General features: G+C 45.4%; 1 protein-coding gene across 8 annotated transcripts in view; it reads right to left on the bottom strand.

Annotated features, from left to right (window-relative positions):
* Positions 1-7,500, bottom strand: part of Tnik (TRAF2 and NCK interacting kinase) — a 398,405-nt gene that overhangs the window by 288,632 nt on the left and 102,273 nt on the right.

The raw sequence follows: 7,500 nt of genomic DNA, 5'->3' as shown, positions 1-7,500 counted from the left end.
TGTGTGTGTGTGTTCCTTCGTCCTCTATCAATACTGGTTTCTTTGACACACGTCCATTTATGACCTATTTACACAGATGATTAACTGCAGATAATAGTCTGCTTCAAGCAAGACTTTTCTTGAACAACAGATAAACTGAAGGCCCCAAGAAGAAGGGCAACCACAGGTCCTAAAGGATCCTCTGTTCTTTTCCTCCTTATCCCACACATGCTGTGAATACTCAGAGGGCCTAGCACCCAGCATCCCTTCCCCCAAGGAGCACTCATAGAGGGGTGGGAGAGCTTGTGTCAGGATCCTTCAGAGAATGAGTGGCTGTGGTAGTTCTGAAGAATCTCTCCATAGCTAAGTGGAGACAAAATGGTAGAACAATCTGTACTCAACATCTACGTCTGACTGCTCCTTTGCTCCAGCTGAAATCATCAGAATGCTAAGCTGGGGAAAGTCAGGATCTACTTCATTTAAACCTTTTAAGATACAAAACCGTTTTAATACAAACAACCCTGCCTGCCTCCAAAGTGGAGGACAGGATGTCCTGTGTTTTCATTAACTTCCACTGCTGTGGCACATCAAGAGAAAGGGATGATAAATGTCAACAGAAGCTGTCATTGAAATGTCTGATAATAGCCTTGAGAGCATCACTGGTGTCCCTGGGTACCACACATCCAAATCAAACAACAATTACACAGTCCTCAGTAGAAGTCAATATGGGAGTCTGTGCCATGGCTATCGCTACCTGGCTTTTGTGGTAAATAACTAATAGATAGTTTTTCCCTCATGTCAGTTGACCTCCGAGGGCAAGGCTTAAAATTCTTTCTCTCCACCCACCATTCCATTGCTCCTCGTCACCTCTGACCACAAACGCAGAGCCTGTGTGTTCGCTTAAGGCAGAAATACAGCACCACAGAGCAAGCAGCTTGCGGCAGTGGTTACAGGTTAGTGGACAGCAATCTGCTCAGAAGACAGAGGAATGGCAGGTTATTCAGCTGCAAATATTTGCATGGATTCCAGAGAAGTTATCATTCATTCATTCATTCACTCATAAGAGCAGAAGAGCACACAACTGCAGCCGAGAGAAGAGGTCATTCCCTCAGGCTTTGGGGGATAGGGATGTTGGAGGAGAGGGGTGCGGGGGGATACTGTGAGAGGAGGGGGATCAGGGTTGTGAGTGTGCAGTGGGAGCTTAGGTCCCATCCTGTACCAGCCATCAGAGCTGAGGTGTTTTGAAGCACATTAGAAGTATGTTATTCCTTCTCCACTCTCACCAAAAGCAAATCAGGAGAAAGAAGCACCCACCACATCAGGTGATCAGAATGTAAGTTACCCTGAGCTGACGTGGAACAAGCCTAGGTTTGTCCTAGGTTCCATCCTCGGGGACAGGCAATTCTATCGTTTGTATGGTTTGTTATATAAAAACACGCTGTGACCAAGCAGTAAGTAATCTGTGATTGGCCACCTATGTCCATCCTGCTTCAGTACTTGGGATATAAACACTAGAAGAATTATACATGGAAACAAATTATGACGCCACTGCTCTACATCGATTTTCAGTTTAAATCGTGTCTTAGAGGCTCACTCTGTTCTCCTCCAACTTGTGATCCTCCCACCTCACCCTCCTGAGTGTCAGGATGGCAGGTATCCAACATCATGACTTGATTACTCTTACTCTGAGTTGAGACATATTGAGGATCTCCTGGATAAAAATTGTAAGAACGCAATGCATGGGCATGGGCAAACATTTGAGACAACTCTTCTCTGAACTTCTCCCTGGAAATGTTCTCGGTCTACCTCCAGAATCCAGACAACCTGTGAGCCAGACCGAAGAGAGCTGCCACAAAGGCCCGTGTGAGTTCTCAGAACACTGTTGCTGTTCACAGGAGAACAGTCCTATACCCTCTAACTTAGAGTCACTGTCACGATTAAATAAAACAGGACATATTCTTATGAAAGCCACTGTAATCTTCGAGACCAATGATTGACTCCATGGGCCCAAAGACACAGAAGAGAAGAAACCCAGAAAACCTATTCTCTTTCACCAGAAGAATGTAACAGAGTCCTAAAGTGCACATGAGCTGTGCAGCCTTGCATTAGCCACATAAACAGTTAATATATAGGACATTAGAGGACACCATTTGACCTGTTACCAAGTTTTTAGTTGTCTACTAAATATGACCTTGGGTCACTCTCCTCGATTAAGTCACATAAAGAGTTCCAATTAAATAAAAAGCTATGCACATCCCACTGGGCTGAGGCCCTCCAGACCAACTAGTCATAGAACTAGTTGGTTTTCTTTTAAGTTGGTCATTTTATGCACTCACTCTGTACCAGCACTAGAAGAACAGGATAATGCCCTTGACCAGAGGGACCTCCATGCTAAATTAGGAGACAGCAGACAGCGAGGTCAGCAATCTGGTACCAGGTGCCAAAAGGACATAGTACTCCACCGGAGAGGCTCTGGCCTGGGGCAGGTGTTAAGTTTATAGGGTCACTTGCCAAGAAAAGGTGGGGCTCAGGAAAGGGGTCAGCACTTATCAATAGACCATGCAGTGCACAAATGTACACAGTATGCTACCCATGGGAGAACGCAGTGGGAGCCAGGCTGTGACAGAGACTGGGAGAGGGGGCAGTGCTATGACCATAAGAACATAGCAGTATGGATCTGTTGTCCCTAGATGGTCATGCATTCCCTCAAATAGGGCAATGGGATGGGGGTCTGGTAGATGCCAGGAAAACACTCACTGGCAAGGGAGGGAGGTAAACCTTCCTTCAAGAACATTCCTCTGTCATATTCTTCTGTGGGTAAATGTTTTACCACTAAAAAGTAGTTGATAAATTTAAAGATGTAGGTAAAGATGAAGGAGAATCTCATTTATAAAACAGTAACAAGAGGCAAGCACAGTAGCACATGCCTGTAGTCAGAGCATGTGGTAGGTGGAGGCAGGGGGATCAGGAGTTCAAGGCTGGCTTCAGCTCCATAAAATAGTAATTAAATTAACCACAGTCCAGAACATTCTAGTATAGAAAGTACTCACAATATTTTTAAGGATTCAATATGAAACAGTTGTACTTTTCAATTCATCTCTACTTAAGTAGGTCATGTTACTGTAAGGGAAATAGCCGGTTTCAATCTGAACACAGGATGCAGTGCTGTTCTGGACCATCAGTTAGAGAGCAAGCTTGGATGTGTTGCCTAGGTAATGCCCTCATCACAACTGGTCAGTAATGCCCTCATCACGACTAGTCAGTAATGCCCTCATCACGACTGGTCAGTAACACCCTCATCACGACTGGTCAGTAACACCCTCATCACGACTGGCTAATGCACAGCCCCACACCAGGACTGTGCTACCAATCATGAGCTATGGATCCAAGAACTCACCATGCTGCATTTACACAAACTGGGAACTGGACCTGGGAAAGTAACAGGTGAAGCACCTGCCTTGCAATCATAAGGACCTGAGTTTTAGCCCCAGCACCCATTAAAAAGCCAGAGATGCTAACGCGTGGCTGTAATCCTGCTGACTAGGGAGGTTCTTGGGAATTGGTAGTCAGCCAGAGAGCCCTGTGTGAGACTCTGTCTCTAAATGTAACCTGGGGAGTGACTGAGGAGCACGCGTGGTATTTACCTATGCACACATGCATGCTCGTACACTTGTACGCATGCTTGTACACTTGCATGCAGGCATGTACTCATGCACTCATGCTCATGCTTGCATACCCCACAGTATACAGAATGGATTTTTAACAGGGATGAATGGAGCAATGGTTCTGCAGTTAAGAGCACATGGTACTTTTGCAGAGAACCAAGTTCAGATCCCAGTATCCATGTTGGCAGCTCACAACTGCTTATAACTCCAACTTCAGGGAAACCCAAAACCTCTGGCTTCATCATGTACCTAGACTCACCATATACACACACCTACCTGCATAAAGACAAACACATCTAATAATAGTAATAGTAAATCTGTAGGAGAGGGAGATGGAGACGGGGGTGGGGGAGAAAAGAGAGAGAGGAGAGAGAATGAATATATGAGAATGCCCGCGAGCAGGCATCATGGCATTTATCTATATGCCTACAACCCAGGAAGCTGAGGCTATAATGGACTTGCTGTGAGTTTGATGCCCACCATAGTTATATAGCAAAACCCTGCCCAAGGGAGTGAGTAGAACAAGGGACACAAAGGGGAGAGGGACAGGGATAGAGACAGACATGAGAGGCCAGGGGAGTCTGAGACTAGAGGAATCATCAGGATTGGGAACTCAGTTTGGAATCAGGAGAAAGCTCTGGAGTCAGGAGCTGGTTATGATCATACAACAGTGAATGAGCTGAGTAACGTTCCCGCCTTTGAAGCTGTTTTTAAAAATGACTACAATGGCTTTATCTGCACTCCGAGTGCCTTTGAAGAAATGAAAAGTACAGCTAGAAAGGCAGTGATACCCAGCAAAGGCAATGAAGCGAGTACCACACACCACCTCCTTCAAAATGATGCACTGATCAGACTGGATCTGACAAGGAAGCTTTATGGAAAGGCACCAGCATATTAATGGCCTACCAATGACTGCACATCCTTATGATGCAGGCACGGCAGGGTTTCTAAAACAGTGGAGTGTGTTCTCCCTAAAGGAGACTGAGTTCTTCACACAGTTTAGCTCCTAGCTCTTCTCTGCAGTAAGCCCAGACAACAGGTTTAACACTACAATTACTGTTGTGTTAGTTTGCTTCTGTTTATTTAGGGCTTAATGGGAGCCAGCTACCAAGGTTTCTTTCCTTTGTTGTAAACAGGAATGGAATGGATACAGAAATGCTATGCATCAGCTTGGAAAATCAGCAGCAGGACGTGGTTCTGAAACTAAGCCCAAGGCCACAGAGCTCAGCAGAAAAGGTCACGCCACGACACCCCGAGCCCCAACCCCTACCTGAAGTGGAAACTTAAGGGTTCTTTGGAATGTCAGTTGGATGGTGTTTTGCTGAAGCAAACATGTGAAGGAACGGTTTGTTAGAGTGGACACAGGTGTGAAAGGCTAAGGCAGACTCACAAAGGAACGTTTCACTGAAGCAGACATAGGGGAGAGGAGGTTCTGCTAAAGCAAGCATGTGAAAGGACATATGATGAAAGATTCTTTGCTAACAGCATGCATGTGCTGCTCTACCTTACATTGTGTAGTTGAGCTGCATTTGTTGGGATGCCATAGAGAGAAATGCACCAAAAAGCTTCTGGTGGTGCAGTGCTGTTTGTTGCTGCTTCTGAGTACTTGGGCTGATCGGATGCACGTGCTGAGGCTAGACCAGTGCTGAGGCAAGGCACATGGAGGACACAGACAGAGCTTGACTTGCGGGTACAGCTAGCTGTGCAAGGCTTGTGGGTCTCACTGATCTTCGCTTCCCTGAGAGAGGCACAGCTGAGAACTTCACCTGGTATTCCTGCTGAGGCCTGGCTGCCTCTGCTAAGTCCTGTAACACCAACTCTACTGACCTGGACTGCTGGTGTATCCTTTGCTAGTGGACTGAAATGCCTGCTGACCTGTGTACTGAACTGCCAGTTTCCAGACAACACAGATGGGAGTAGCTTCCAAAGAACCTTTCTAAACAGGTGCAGTTCCCCCCCAACCATCACACACCCCTGTATCCTTTCTTTTTTCACTACCTCTGGTGGGTGGTGGGCTACAAGGGAGGTTAAAGCACTTAAGAATCATCATTAAAAGTAAGATTGGAAAAAATGAAAGTTACGTCTACCCCCAACCCTACTCCCACTCCTGCTACTTCCCCTCATCCCAGACCCTCAGCAAGGAAAGCATGAACTACAATTGTTGCACCAATCCAAAACATCCAAGTGGACTTTGATAAAGATACATTTGAGGTTAAACTTCCTATAGAGATAACAAATTCTATCTGAGAGCTCAGGAAATTGTTGTTCTTTGTAAAGAGCCTGAAATGTTTTCTATATACAAGTCATTCAAAACTGAACATCTCTAAATCCTGTACCCATAATCCTGATGGAGTTTCAGTTCACAATTTATAAATAACAACTCAAACATAAAGGTCACTGTGTAATAGTAACTAGTGATATTTAATTACTTGATAGTACCTTATAATCACCAAGACATTCTGAGATCCAGACACTGAGGGTGTTGTGTGCCGACTTATCTTCCAATTCCTACATTTGTTAGAAGGTGACCTGAAAGCATTTTGAACTGACACAGTATGAAGCGGTCACAGAAGTGTCAATCTGTGTCTGGCCTTGATAGAAAACTTCATCATCTTTTCATTTCCTATCAAACATACATGTTATTACAGGCTTGGATGTGGCCCATTCTCCAGCCTGCTCAAAGCCCTGACTTTTTGATTCTTGGCACCTCAGTAAAACAAAGAGAAGGTTTCACTCATGGGGGCACTGGGGACCTGCTAAAACCTGGGATGTCTGAATGAATGAATGAGCAAGTGTCTTCACCTTCAACAGAGCTGCCCTAAGCAATGGCACCAGGACAGGAGGGGTCTCTTCATGCTATGTTAGGCATTTGGTACAAAGTATCCTGCTAATGGTTCTGTAGTCAGAAGGAACCCTGGAGACCGGGTCAGCACAAACCACCCATTATGTAGATGCTCCATGAGTTACAATGGGATAAATCCTTATGAACTAACTCAAAACTTTAGCTCACAGAAGTAACATACTGAGCAACATAGCTGTAACTCTGCTCAGAAAGCACATGAGCCTGCACTTGGGCAAAATATTTTTAACACAGAGCCTATTTTACAATGAAGTACGAAACATCACATGGCATTTATTGATTATTATATCAAAAATGGCCAACAGCATAACTATACAGATCCTCTTTTCACACCTCTGTGGAGCTGAAAACTCACATCATAAACCATCTATCCTTAGAACTAAGTCACATAAAAGTCAGTAAGTGGCCTCCATACACACAGTCATGGCACAGCGGCAGAAGAACCATCTGTGTGTGGTCTGTCTGCACCTAGTCCAGTTCCACTTTTGCTATTGATCCTGAACTGGATAATCAACAACCAGCAGGCTTCAGTTAATGCTGCTCCTTCCCCAAGAGCATCTCATTCGTTCTTTCTCTGTCTATATCTACCGCCCGTCGAGATGCAAGTGTGGCCACTGCTCTTACAGAGCCTGTAATGCACACCAAGTCGCTGACTCATCGACTTGAGGGCAGGGGTATGCCACGGGCACAAATGCTGTGATGCTCACTGCGACGGTGGGTAAGGATACAGCTTCAGCTGCCAGTGCATAAATGCAGTTAAGACCCCAGGCTGGGAATGAAGGGGGCCAGGTCTCATCCCTAAAGTTAAATACATGCCCCACCAAAAAAAGAAAAAAACTAGCTCACCTGAGAGTTCAAAGCCTGACTCAGCAGCTTTCCATCCATGCTGTGTCCAGAAAGCTGGGAGGGAAAGTACCTGATGGAGCCCAAGAGCAGGCACTTTCGTGTCTGGGTCCCATGGGATAGCTCCAGAGGTAATTGGAGGAGTGACATTCA

This window comes from Rattus norvegicus, chromosome 2 (genome assembly GCF_036323735.1).
Source record: "Rattus norvegicus strain BN/NHsdMcwi chromosome 2, GRCr8, whole genome shotgun sequence".
Lineage (NCBI taxonomy): Eukaryota > Metazoa > Chordata > Mammalia > Rodentia > Muridae > Rattus > Rattus norvegicus.
Note: the sequence above shows the minus strand (reverse complement) of the source record. Positions and strands in the feature narration are given on the sequence as shown.